Raw genomic sequence first — 15,082 nt, 5'->3', positions numbered from 1 at the left:
ACAGGTCTGTGAGAGCCAGAAATCTTGCTTGTTTGTTATTGACCAAATACTTATTTTCCACCATAATTTACGAATAAATTCTTTAAAAATCCTACAATGTGATTTCCTGGATTTTTTTTTTCTCATTTTGTCTCTCATAGTTGAAGTGTACCTATGATGAAAATTACAGACCTCTCTCATCTTTCTAAGTAGGAGAACCTGCACAATCAGTGGCTGACTAAATACTTTTTGACCCCACTGTATAAGTGTGCACAGTTACTTACCTCAGATTGTTTACTACACAGCTCCTTAGGGAAAGAGCCGGCGCCTCCCAGGGCTTCCTTTATACTGGCCGAGAGAGCCCATGGCCATGTTGTAGAAAGGGGGAGGGTAGCTGCCAGGAGTCTGCAAAGTAGAGTCAATTAGCGGATAAGTATGGATATCCAGAGCAGAATATATTTACCGGTAAATGGGATGTGGTGATATGGTGAATAGTATGTGTATTGTGTCTGTGTTTGTTTTTTTTATGTATGGATATATCTATGTAACCCCACCAGCCTCAGAATGGTTCAGTCCTGCAAAGTAGGACTGAGGACGGGGTTTAGGGGTTAAATGGAGGGAAAAAATCTTCCGCTGCTGAGGGAATACCTGATTGCATCCGAGGAGAGCGCGTCTCTGTACATGCCTCTTCCGACACGTGCGCAGCCCTTCTCTTCTCACCCCTGCATTCTAAACAGGTGTCTCTTGCGCCTCTTGGGGGCGTTTGTGTATATTCTGACAGTTACCTCAACAAAGTGAAGTTGTTGACCATTTTTTTTATTCTTAAGTTGTCACTGAGAACCTAAACACAACATTACACACAAGGACAAAGGCATTTGAACATTTTAATGCAATGGTTCTCAGCCTTTTTATCAGGACCACAACCACAGCGCCAGAAGTCAGTCTTGTGGGCTGCACACATGCATTACTGTATTGGAAGAATAGGCTTATAGTGGATAAGTGTGAGCTGCACATTTATGTGTCATGAGCCACAAATGTCCCACAGGTTAAGAACCGCAGTGAGTGTTGAGATGATTATTAAATACTACTGTACATAGTACTTCCTACACATGGAAATGTTTGTACGTGTTTTATCTTACTGCGAAAATGTACATGTGCACTACAGTACATAACTATTTTTCACTTTCTATGCTTAGTTCACACTACATGATTTTGCCCTGATTTTCGCTCGACGAAAAGTTGTCGCTAGATGTGGCTGCTCTGGGCTCGAAACTCGGCTCTTGATCGCTGTTTGGGAGACCAGATAGACTCGCCTGCGATTACTCCCGGTAATAGATCGTGTAGTGTGTAATCCTCTGTCGCCAATCAGTCGTGTAGTGTCAAATACACAACGACTTAACAGACTCCCGATTGCAAGTCATGTAGTGTGAACTGTACAGCGATGTGATGACTTGAAAAGTTGTGTAGTGTGAACTTGGCATAATTGTGTGTGTGTGTTTGTGTGTGGCAAACTTTGTTTAAAGTTATAAAGGTGACTGAGTGATCTGATGGTTGTCCACAACAGGCATTGTCGGCTGTGTCTGAGAGAGCCTCAAAGCCTCTCCAATAATGTGACTTCTGCTGTGTGGTTAAGGTATCAGGACCAGCTGTGAAAGATTTACATAAAGGCATAGTTGAACTCCTTATCTTAAAAAAAAAAAAACCTTTACCTTATTGCAAAAGGGAATTGGAAATTTTTAGATTGGGGTAAAAATTGGGGAAGTGGGAAAAATTAAATTAAATTTAATTTAATTTTAAATTTCTTGATATTTTGTAAGCTTTATAATGTTGGGTTATAGCTAGCAGTCACAATTTAGATTTGTCCAAAGCTGTTTGGTTTGAGGCCAGGGATCCGTGCCAGCTATTTTTAGGCACCAAAGGTCTACACCAGCAATTCTTTATGGCTCTTGCTTTGTTTGCAGTGTTCAGCCACAATCTGTTCACATTCAGTTCCAATATGCTCTCAAATTTAGATATCCCGAACTAGCCTAAGCCTAAACCATAAAACCTGTTGGGGAAAAGATGTTAGCACGTAATTGAATCATTAAAAGCTAATAATTAATTATGGCGCACCACTGGCAATTTTAAGGGGAAATTACCAGGAACACTAAAATCATAACAGATCAGTCACATTCTGATGAAGTTTGTTAGGTCGATTATTTCTCTCACCCAGGGAATCAAACTTACAGTGCTAAGTTCTGGAAATTTATAATGTTTATTAAACTCTAAAACATAACATATACAACGGACATATAGTTAAAGTGTATGACATAGATTTGTTGATGCATGCTCAATAATCCAGGTACACAAATCCACAAAGTTGAATCAGTTCATCTGGACACAAGTTTGTTGTAGAGATACGTTTCGTCACTCAATCCGAATGACTTCTTCAGTCTGAGCTGGTGTTGAATACCCCAACCTTATATGCAGTTGATTTGCATAACAACCGATCACCACCCATTGCATAACAATGGAACCGGTGATCAGGTCTATATGAAATTCACAATGACCATTAATTACAATGGCCATGTGTGTCTTTCACACATGATTGGGGTAACGCTCCAATGATGGCGTTGTATGATGGTGAGAGATGTACTCTCAGGCCCCCTCCCCAGTTCAGAGATGGTCGTTCCCTCTTCACGTAAATGGCCTCTTTGACTTCAAACCAGCGTTCCTCCTTGTCAAGGATCTGCATCATTAAATGAGTGGCCGCTGGCGAGTCCTGGCCAGAAGAGGTTGATCTTCTATGTTGGGCCATCCGTTTCGCCAGTGGCTGTTTAGTTTCCCCGATGTACAGTTTCTGGCAATCCTCCCGGCACCTAACAGCATACACTATGTTACTCTGTTTGTGTCGAGGAACCCGGTCCTTAGGGTGAACTAATTTCTGGCGTAGCGTGTTCTGGGGTTTGAAAGCAACTGAATCACGGTGTTTGGAGAATATCCGTCTTAATTGTTCCGATACTCCCGTCACATACGGAATCACCACTGGTTTGCGCTTAGCCCGCGGTTGTTCTTCTCCTCCCTTCGATCCACTGGAGCTGTGTTTGGGCATTTTTCCCACTTTTACGAATGCCCAGTTGGGATAGCCACATTCACCCAGGGCCTCCTTGACATGAGATTTCTCTCTATCCTTGGCCGTAGTGTCTGTGGGGATGCTGTTCGCCCGGTGGTGCAGCGTCCTGATGACTCCTAGTTTGTGCTCCAAAGGATGATGGGAGTCAAACCTTAAGTACTGGTCTGTGTGCGTTGGTTTGCGGTAAACATTTACTTTCAACCGTCCCCCATCTTTACTAGCAATTTCACAGTCTAAGAAGGCTAAAACGTTGTCACTTGCATCCTCCCTTGTGAACTTGATGTGTTTGTCCACCGAGTTGATGTGGTCCGTGAAATGTGGTACTTCCTCTGATTTTATTTTAACCCAGGTGTCGTCCACATATCTGAACCAATGACTTGGTGGTGTCCCTGAGTAGGTCCTTAGTGCCTTCTTTTCCACTTCCTCCATGTACAGGTTTGCAACAATAGGTGAGACGGGGGACCCCGTAGCACACCCATGTTTCTGTTTGTAGAACTGTCCTCTGTACGAGAAGTAGGTGGACTGAAGACACAGTTCTAGAAGTGTGCACACCTGGTCCGTGGTAAGGGTGATCCTCGTGCTCCGGGTGGGGTCGCCTTGTAGTTTCCTACGGACCACCTCCACTGCCTCAGCAACCGGAATGCACGTGAAGAGGGATGTAACATCATACGAGACCATTGTTTCCTCCGTCTCCATGATGACGCCCTTCACCTTGTCCACAAAATCCATGGTGTTCTGAATGTGATGTTCCGTGCTACCTACCAACAGGTTGAGAATCGATGCTTGAAACTTAGAAATGTTATAAGTCACAGAGTTAATCATACAAACAATGGGTCGTAAAGGTACATCCTGTTTGTGTATCTTAGGTAACCCATACAGACTAGGAGTAGCCTCCCCCGGATATAATTTGTAGTACAAAGCCCTATCAATAGCATTGTTCTGTTCTATAACTTTCAGACAATCTATCACCTTTTTCTTGTAGTTACTACCTGGATCTCGTTTCAGCAGCTCATAAGTGTTAGTGTCACTAAGTAACAACATCTCTTTCTCATGATAGTCTATCTGGTTTAATAGAACAGTACATCTACCTTTGTCAGCAGGAAGTATGATGATGTTATTGTCCTTACTAAGTGTAGTAAGTGCATACCTCTCGTCTCTGCTGATGTTGGATGGCGGAGGCTTTGCATTACTCAGGCAAGCTGACACTTTCATCCGCAACTGTTCCGCTTCCAGGTCGGAGATGTTGTTGTTGCGGATTGCTGATTCTGTGGCTGTGATCAGTTTCACTAGTGGGACTTGCTTTGATGTAACAGCGAAATTCAACCCCTTAGCCAAGATGGCTTTCTCCGCTTGTGTGAGTTGTCTGTCCCACAAGTTCTTCACCCACTTGTCCACATCACCAGCGTGTGTTTGCCCTTCATTCCTCTTTCGGCCATCCATGGTCTGTTGGTGTTTCTGTCTTGCAGCAAGCAAGTCAAACTTTTTTCACTGCCTTGTTTTTGACTTTTCATGTTGTCCTAGACGAGCCTTCTGCGTGAAGTTAATCACCTGTTGGAGAGTGGGCTCATCTAGACGTGATGTAAGTAGGGCTGTCGCGGTGAAAGAATTTCCCCTTGCGATATTCAACCTGTCTCAATATCGCGGTATGCGGTGATATCGCCATTTTTTTTTTTTTTTTTTTTTTTTTTTTTTTATTACTTAATTAATCTGGATTTTAGAGCTATATAAACAAGCTTTATTGTTATGCTATGATTCGGTATATTATTGCTTTATAATGACAAAGAAGAGACAGCTTTAAGACCAATGAAATGCGTGTTTAATGTTAAATACAGAACAGAGCAGGGATGCGCGTCTTTTCTCTATTAAAAAAGGTTTAAATTTAGCTTCTAGCCTAGGATAGATATACACTGTGAAACGAAAAAAAAAGAGTTTAGGCTAAATATTTTAAACGCACATCTAATCAAAATATGGTAAAAAAAAAAAATAGAATAAAGAATAAAGTCTGTAAGAGTTTAAACCTGCGTTATCATGCGCGCTAGAAGAACCAGCATGTTCATCTGATGTGGTTTAGAGAGGATCTGAGTGGGGTAGAGATGTTCCCGACGTTACCGATGTTACACGTGTACTGATCCTGCATGTGACTTTACAGATCAAAGCAAATCTAGCCTGGTTATTGCGCCACTATTAACTATCTATTTAGTAGATATAATTAACATAACAATATATACTACATTTTAAGTTATTATTCGTTTCAATACATTTTTATTCAACGAAAAAATACATTTAAATCATTCCAGCAAGCCAGCAAGAGAATATTTGCAGGCTGCAATGCCATATTAACCGTCATTAAGTGTTTTAGTACGCCGAGGCTGTTTGAATATAGTCTAAATTACAAGTATTTTATTGAGTGTGAACTCAATTTGATCATTAATAAACTTGCCTATAATTCCTGTTGTGATTGTTTACATTTTAAAACACAAAGCCTGACACTCAGCAGCAACGCATGCGAACAGGTTGCGGGAAAATGTCGCTCCTAGCTCATTTTCATTATGAATTTATTTAACACTTATTACGCCCGATTGTAAGCGTATAAAACAAGATGGACCCTGCAAAAAAAAAAAGTTAAGAAAGAAAGAAAAAACGTGAATATCGCGGTGATGCGGTTGCTTGGCATGCCCTGCGGTTGGCTGGTCTATACCGCGATATTTCAAAATTGCGGTTAGCGCGACAGCCCTAGATGTAAGTCTTTGTACAATCTGCTCCTCTCTAGTTTTTAAGACATCGATTGTGAAGTTAGTTTGTCTCACCCGTTCATTCAATAGCTGGTTCTGTGCCTTCTGAATGATCTTGCTAGCTCGGTGACCTTTGACAGAAGATCTGAGTTGCAGGCTCTTAGGTGTGATCCTGCTCTGTCTGCATCTGATGTTAAATCGCAGGTGGTTCCTGTAGTCAGCCATCTTACATGCCGTTTTCTCGTACTCTCGTACGAGTTTGAGGCAATCCTTGCCGAAGTGAGTCAGAATCTGTCGATGCATGCTCAATAATCCAGGTACACAAATCCACAAAGTTGAATCAGTTCATCTGGACACAAGTTTGTTGTAGAGATACGTTTCGTCACTCAATCCGAATGACTTCTTCGGTCTGAGCTGGTGTTGAATACCCCAACCTTATATGCAGTTGATTTGCATAATGACATAGATTAATAATGAAAGCAGATAGTAAAGAAACCAAGCACTTAACCCATGAGCACATGAGGCGTGTACCTGTCGGCTGATGAAGGAAGACTTTGCAGGGAGAGACATGTAGCCTAATCACCTTGCATCTCTTGGTTCTTTGCTCTGGCTTTTCTTGCTCTTTTCTTGCTCTCAGCACTACGCTTAGGTGCCTCTACCCAACGATTGTTGTTGAAGTACAAGATTTTTTGCTTGGTCATCTGAATCTGTGAGCTTGTGTGGCCTATTAATCAAGCTATTGTTGCCACTTAATGCTTGATATATATAGTTTAAACCTAAAAACTGCCCATTTTTCCAGCAATACATTTTAGTTCTGCCTTTATCAGATGAGCGGACAAGAGTGTCACTTACCACAGGTGCTCACACAAAGGCTGGAAAAAAATTCTGCCTGATTGGTTTAAACAGATGAGGCGGTGTGGTGGTTGGTCGACAGGCTGTCCATTAGAGTGGAAGGTGGAATTGCAGAGGCGTGCCTAGTAGAACTGTGCTCCTGCCTCTCAGGTGCACAGGTGTGTTTGCTTCTTCATTTTAGTGGTGGCACTGGAAGGATCAGTGGTTAGAAAAGTGTAAGGCCGCTGTGTGACTGCTGACAGGGGGCATAATGAGGAGGTACAGGCAGGTGCCATGCTCAGAGGCAGACGGGACCTTCAGATACAGGCGCAGCAGAGACAGAAGCACCATCCTTGCCACACTGGGTACAGGAATGTGTGTGTGTGTGTGTGTGTGTGTGTGTGTGTGTCATTTGACTTCAGCATTATAAAAAATATTTTTTACTGTTGGCCAAAGATAGAACACTCTCTCTCTCTCTCTCTCTCTCTCTCTCTCTCTCTCTCTCTCTCTCTCTCTCTCTCTCCTCTGTCTCTCTCTCTCTCTATCTATCTCTTTTAGTGAGGGTATCAAGTGTTTGATAATGATCAGCCGGATTTCCACTTCTCACTTTACAATTCTGCATCCTCCACACACACACACACACACTGACATTCAGACACTGATATGAGCAAAGTATTTTAGTGCTATGGGGCATTTTGTAAAAATATTTGGAATTAATTAATTGCATCAGGTCACTCTTTTGGTTACTGTAGTGTTTTGACAATTTTTGTTGCATGTTTTACTAAATTTCAGGGGGTTTTTTTTTATCTCAAATGACAAAATTTCACCCTTGAAACCAATATCTTGTTTGTTTATATTTTTATTTAAATTTAATCTAATGATGATCTAAAGAATGTGGAGTTGTAGCTGTAACACTTGTCATACTTATGAAAGGCTTTTTTAATAGGTTGTGTCTGTGTCAATTTAAGCCCAGTTGCATTTGTGTAAAAATTTAACACAAAATTCATCTCAAAGTTGTTTAGTGGGACTGTTTTTGGGTTCTTTTACACCAGCTTGTCAGACATCGTCTTTAAGGGCTTTCGCAAAGCTGTTGCCAAAAAGTTGGAAGTGTATAAATTGCTTTATACATTTGATTTTATACATCTTAGTATGTGCATGTGGCCGAAACCTATATACTGAAAAAATTAGTAGATATATCCACTAGGGATTCAAATTTTGCCAATTTCTTTTAACTAATTGACTGTCATTATTTGACAGATAACCAAAAACCAACAAGCTGATAGTGTTTAAATATGAAACATATCACAGTTTTTCATGTCAACAAGTTTTTATTTCTTATTATTTAATATACCATGTAACATAGCAAACGAGGGCAAAAATAGTACAGCGTACAAAACTTAGATTATACAAGCTGGTAGTAAAAAAATAGACATGCACTCAGATGATAAGCAGATTTTTACTTTATTACTGGTACATGATGCAAAACGTACAAAACTGTTTTTGCAAACTAATGTCACATACGGATCCGCATGTTCACATGAATTTCAGCTGTGGCAACAGTTGCAGTCAAAAAATGTTTCAGCCCATTGCCCATCTTACCAATTGCTACCAGGTTTATTAAATCATATAGAATATACAGGAGGGGTCAAAAGTTTGGGACTATTAGCACACATGCTTATAATTTACATTTTTCTTTGAATTTAATACGTTGATTTTTGTTATAAATTATATTATCGGAATAAGTTTGAGTGAAAAGTTTAATCTTAAAGTTACAAAATTAAATCTACAAATGTAGATTTGATTTACTCATGATTATTGTTTAGGTTATTGTTTTTTCATTAAAAAAATGGTATGTGTGCATAGCATTTTAAAATAATATTGTATAAAATCAAATACACTCTTTCAAAGGGATATTTCCTGTTTCACCATGACTTTTCCCTGAACACAAAGAGTTAATAAAGATGGTTTGACAGGCTTGGTGTGGAAGGACTTCAGAGTTCTGACCGTAGACATAATGAACATCTTTGGAATTAATTGGAAAGAGTGGAGGCTTTTGTACTAATCATGGAGGGGCAACTCTTTAGTAATGCCCATGTTTGTGGAATAAAATGTCTGGCAAGCTCAGGGTAAGGTATGTTTGGCCATATAGTGTATACCATACCACCTAATTTGGCCTGTGAACGTATGTGCAATATAGAGACGATAGCTTAAATAATAATAATAAACCTCATTTACAATCCCCTGTTGTAGTTCTTCTGCCACCTGCACAGCTCTATTCTAGCCCAGAAGTCCTGTAGACTATTACATGTCCCCTCTAACACAAATGCCATCGGTGGACTTATCACTTATCATCTTCTTATCACCTGGTAGTTCTAGGTTCACTCCAGGCGTGGTACAGCTCTGTACCAGAGTTCCAGAGAGTGCATACTGCAGCAAGAAGAAACTCTATCCATTCACCCTTCCTCAGACAAAGCCAGCTATGTATGTTTTTTGGTCAGCCAAATGCTGAGCTTTTAACATCTTTGGGATTAATTGGAATGTTGGTTGTGAGCCTTTTTTGTCCAACATTGGTGTCTGATTTGACAAAAGCTTCTTTGACTACATTTCCATAGATACACTCTGAAATCATGTGAAAAACCTCCAGAAAGAGTGGAGGCTTTTATACTAATCAAAGGGGAGGGGCAACTATATAGTAATATTCATGTTTATGGAATAAAATGTCTGGCAAGCTCAGGGTAAGGTATGTTTGACCATATAGTGTATACCATACCGCCTAATTTGGCTTATGAACGTATGTTCAATATAGAGATGATAGCTTGAATAATAATAATAATAATAATAATAATAAACATTATTTACAATCCCCTATTGTAGTTCTACTGCCACCTGCACAGCTCTATTCTAGCCCAGAAGTCCCGCAGACTATCACATGCCTCCTCTAACACCCATGCCATCGGTGGACGCTTCTTATCACTTGGTAGTTCTAGGTTCTCGCACAGAGCTGTACCACGCCTGGAGTGACACGATATGCCCTATGTGATTTCCCCACCACCTATATAGGGGCTTAGACCAGTTCCAGAATGCCCATCCTCCCTCAGACACAGCCAGCTGTGTATGTTTATTGGTCAGCCAAATGCTGAGCTTTTAATGCTTAAAATAGAGTATTACACTGCTGCCTTACTGGATCTCCCAGTGTATAGTATTAATCATGAACCTGGTATAAATCTGGTTCAGAATGCCAAAAGTTGCAATATTGTCATTATTGTTATAAATTGTTATTAAAATGTGGGTTGGTTTTGATATGTTAAAAATTGTGTTACTGCATGATTCCACACTGGCTATATTTCAGTTCTGATTACTCTCTGATTTGGAGAGTTCTAACTTTTGATTAATAGTTGTCATTAGGGATGCATCGATAAAAATTTTTCCCAACCGAGTACGAGTACAAGTACATGTATTTTTGTACTTGCCGATACCAATACCTATTTAGAATACCGTTTTTTTAAAACAAAAACACACGTGAGAAGTGACGAGAAGTTTAATGATACCACGTCCAAAAATGCACGTCAACAAGTAGCGAGTGATCAAAGTGTTTGTGCGCTGATGTGATGAAATCAAGGAGGAAAAATAAATGAATCTGAGTGGATTTGGCAACACGAATAGCATGGATTGTTCTGTAGTGAGTTGGAGGTTAATAAATAATTTTGCAATGCAGTGTTGTTGTTATGTTTTGTAGAAACGATCAGGCCAGAAATACTGTAAAACGTGTGTGTGTGCCGGTGTATTCTGATATAAACTATATTATCCCCCTGTCCCACCTGTTTACACGAGCGTCCTGTGTTTCCCCTCACACCGTATCCTGCGTTCTCATTGGCTGTTCGACATGTCACTCATTCCCAGTCGCACATCTGAGATCAGATATCTGACGTGCTAGAAAACTCGAGCGCTCGGTGAGCCGGTCGGATCGAGTCGTTGGATAGTTCACACTTAGCGATCGAGAGCCGAGTTTTGATCGCCGAGCGAACGCCGAGTTGCTCCCGAGCCGGCAAATCTAGCGCCGACCAGCCGCCGAGCGAAAATCAGGGCAAAAATTGTGTAGTGTGAACCAGGCATAACGCAGCAACGTGCACTAGGCACACGGTATCGGATGTTTAGTATCGGAGCCTTGTTTGCAAGTACGAGTAGGAGTTAATGAGCACGGTATCGGGCATATACCCGATACCAGTATCGGTACTCATGCATCTCTAGTTATCACACACAGTTGTCACCACACCAATGCCCAAGATAAATGACCATTAACTGATGTGATAATTTACAGAGTAAAGACTCAATACAGTACAAATATAGTAGCAGAACCTAATACATTCTTAGAAACTGACAGGATTATAGAAGAGCTAAAAAAGGTTTAGCCTTAGCTCCTATTTATTGCACTAAGGTTTACTCACTGCCTCATTGTTTTCTAGGACAAACCACTCTAGGCACGACTGGCAGCTGCCATTTTGATACCAGATTTAGGGTTAGGATTAGGTGCACTAATAGGATTATTTAGCTCCTGTAATAGTAATTGCTTAACTAAGGTTGAAATACAAATTTGTGTGTTTTTGTGTGTGTGTGTGTCTGAAGAGGGAGCAGAAAGGTTAAATATGATAGGTGCCAGAGGCTCAACTGGTTCTCTCCGATTTCTTCAGACTTTTAATTATTAATCACCCATTCACACACACAGGAACTCTCAGGTCCACAACCGCACATACACACTTTCAGTCCAGGTCTGTCCAAAGTTTTAAGTTGTTTGTTACAAACTGCAATTTCCACAGGCTAGCATGTGTCTCCTCTGACAGTAGTACAGCTGGCAAACATTAAGAATTGCTGTTGCATCAACAAGGTGGCGAATCCTCATGTTGCCTTTCCTCCCACAAACACAGTCAATTATGTCCATTAACACTTGACCACAGCTGCACTTTATTGCCCTCTTTCAAGGCAAAATTTTATTTTTTCATTTATTTATTTATACCGATCAGGCATAACATTATGACCTGTTGAAGTGAATAACACTGATTATCTTTTCATCACAGCACCTGTTAGTGGGTGGGATATATTAGGCAGCAAGTGAACATTTTATCCTCAAAGTTGATGTGTTAGAAGAAGGAAAAATGGGCAAGCGTAAGGATTTGAGCGAGTTTGACAAGGGCCAAATTGTGATGGTTAGACTGGGTCAGAGCATCTCCAAAACTGCAGTTCTTGTGCGGTGTTCCCGGTCTGCAGTGGTCAGCGGTAAAAACACACACTGGAACACCAGAGCTGGGTTCTCTAATACATCGTATTGAGTCTCAGCTCTGCCTGTCGGCTGGGCTGAGCAGCCACATGAACAATGATTGGCCTGTTGTTCAGATAGGGGTGGAATATTAAAAAGCCATATAGTGACTCTCTCATAACTAATGCAATTATGACCTCTGCTGGCTGATTGATGGCCCCTGCACAGAGACGTGGAAAAGAGTGCTGTCAGGGTGTGTCTCTCCATAGACAGTGCTGATCCGCATATGTGGGAGGGGGCGTGGGTTAGCTTTGTTCTCCTCAATCAGAGCAGGGATCGGCATTGGTGGAGAGGAAGCATGACGCAATCAGGCAACTGGACGTGCTAAAAAGTGAGAAAAAGGGTAGAAAATGCATAAACAAAATATCTATATATAAAAAAGTGGTCCAAGTAAGGAACAGTAGTAAACCGGTGACAGGGTCATGGGTGGCCAAGGCTCATTGATGCATGTGGGGAGGAGAGGCTGGCCCGTGTGGTCCGATCCAACAGCCGAGCTACTGTAGCTCAAATTGCTGAAGAAGTTAATTCTGGTTCTGATAGAAAGGTGTCAGAATACACAGTGCATCACAGTTGCAGGGCTGTTTTGGCAGCAAAGGGGAACCAACACAATATTAGGGAGGGGGTGATTATGTTATGCTTCATCGGTGTATGTTCAACACATCAACATTTTGAAGCACAACTACTAAAAATTATTATTTGTGCCTGTTTGATTTATTCACAGATTTTTATTACTGAATAAACTGCATGCAGTTTCTTTTTTTTATATTGTTTGGCCAAACATACGCTGACACATCTCTTAACGATTACGCCAGCCACACCCATTGCTAAGAGGTGTATAAAATCAATAGCAAAAATTATGTTTTGTGCTTTTAACTTTAAGGTTACAGTTTGGGAAAGGCCCTTTCATGTTTCAGCTTGTCTGTGCCACTGTACTCAAGGGTTTTTCAGAAACCTAGTAAGCTGTCTGTGTAAAAAGCTCACTAGGTTTTCAAACAAACCCAAAGCCAGGTCCATAAAAGACGGGATTTTGGCCATCATCTCAAAACGCTTAGCTCAGCAGTCCCCAACCTTTTTTGCACCACGGACCGGTTTCACATAAGATATAATTTCACAGACCGGTGGGGGCGGGAGGATTTAAAATAGTATAACTATAGAATGGAAAATCTTTGGAATGGAAATTTTTGCTGGAACGAGATGCTGCTCCCACCTAGTGGTGATTGGGGACAATAACACCCAAAGAGTTTTGGAAATTTAATTGCTCTTGTAGCAAGCTCTAATTATTTATTCTTTCTGTGCGGCCCGGTAATAAATGGCCCACAGAACGGTACAGGTCCACGGCCCGGTGGTTGGGGACCACTGGCTTTGAAGACAAGACTGGTGCATTTCTAGTTGTGTTGGTACTATGGGTAGAATTTGGTATGGAACACACTGGATGGAGTAGGACAACAGATTTATAACTGATATTAGAAGCAAATGTGCAGTATAAACTCTAAACTTATTTTCACAATTTTTATATTTCTTTTTGTATTTACAAGGTCAGTAAGAGTAAATAAACTTCAACACACAGCCAGGATAAATTTACCAGCTAGCTGCTGCAGTGTTTGTTTTGATTTGATACAGAAGGCATCTACAGTATATTGCAACTTTACAGTGCCTTGCAAAAGTATTCAGCCCCCTTGAACTTTTGAACCTTTTGCCACATTTCAGGCTTTAAACATAAATATATGAAATTGTAATTTTTTGTGAAGAATCAACAACAAGTGGGACACAATCGTGAAGTAGAACGAAATTTATTGGATATTTTAAACTTTTTTTAGAAATAAAAACCTGAAAAGTGGGGCGTGCAATATTATTCAGCCCCTTTACTTTCAGTGCAGCAAACTCACTCCAGAAGTTCAGTGAGGATCTCTGAATGATCCAATGTTGACCTAAATGACTGATGGTGATAAATAGAATCCACCTGTGTGTAATCAAGTCTCCGTATAAATGCACCTGCTCTGTGATAGTCTCAGAGTTCTGTTTAAAGCGCAGAGAGCATCATGAAGACCAAGGAACACACCAGGCAGGTCCGAGATACTGTTGTGGAGAAGTTTAAAGCCGAATTTGGATACAAAAAGATTTCCCAAGCTTTAAACATCTCAAGGAGCACTGTGCAAGCGATCATATTGAAATGAAGGGAGTATCAGACCACTGCAAATCTACCAAGACCCGGCCGTCCCTCTAAACTTTCAGCTCAAACAAGGAGAAGACTGATCAGAGATGCAGCCAAGAGGCCCATGATCACTCTGAATGAACTGCAGAGATCTACAGCTGAGGTGGGAGAATCTGTCCATAGGACAACAATCAGTCGTACACTGCACAAATCTGGCCTTTATGGAAGAGTGGCAAGAAGAAAGCCATTTCTCAAAGATCTCTATAAAAAGTCACCTGGGAGACACACCAAGCATGTGGAAGAAGGTGCTCTGGTCAGATGAAACCAAAATCGAACTTTTTGGCCACAATGCAAAACGTTATGTTTGGCATAAAAGCAACACAGCTCATCACCCTGAACACACCATCCCCACTGTCAAACATGGTGGTGGCAGCATCATGGTTTGGGCCTGCTTTTCTTCAGCAGGGACAGGGAAGATGGTTAAAATTGATGGGAAGATGGATGGAGCCAAATACAGGACCATTCTGGAAGAAAACCTGTTGCAGTCTGCAAAAGACCTGAGACTGGGACGGTGATTTATCTTCCAACAAGACAATGATCCAAAACATAAAGCAAAATCTACAATGGAATGGTTCACAAATAAACTTATCCAGGTGAAAATGGCCAAGTCAAAGTCCAGACCTGAATCCCATCGAGAATCTGTGGAAAGAGCTGAAAACTGCTGTTCACAAACGCTCTCCATCCAACCTCACTGAGCTCGAGCTGTTTTGCAAGGAAGAATGGGCAAAAATTTCAGTATCTCGATGTGCAAAACTGATAGAGACATACCCCAAGCGACTTGCAGCTGTAATCGCAGCAAAAGGTGGCGCTACAAAGTATTAACGCAAGGGGGCTGAATAATATTGCACGCCCCACTTTTCAGTTTTTTATTTCTAAAAAAAGTTTAAAATATCCAATAAATTTCG

The 15,082-nt window shown here is 41.0% G+C and overlaps 1 protein-coding gene across 3 annotated transcripts in view; it reads left to right on the top strand.

Annotated features, from left to right (window-relative positions):
* Positions 1-15,082, top strand: part of efr3a (EFR3 homolog A (S. cerevisiae)) — a 122,955-nt gene that overhangs the window by 6,918 nt on the left and 100,955 nt on the right. The window lies entirely within an intron of this gene.

The sequence above is a fragment of the Trichomycterus rosablanca genome, chromosome 25, assembly GCF_030014385.1.
Source record: "Trichomycterus rosablanca isolate fTriRos1 chromosome 25, fTriRos1.hap1, whole genome shotgun sequence".
Taxonomy (NCBI): domain Eukaryota; kingdom Metazoa; phylum Chordata; class Actinopteri; order Siluriformes; family Trichomycteridae; genus Trichomycterus; species Trichomycterus rosablanca.
This window is presented reverse-complemented; position numbering and strand designations above follow the sequence as displayed.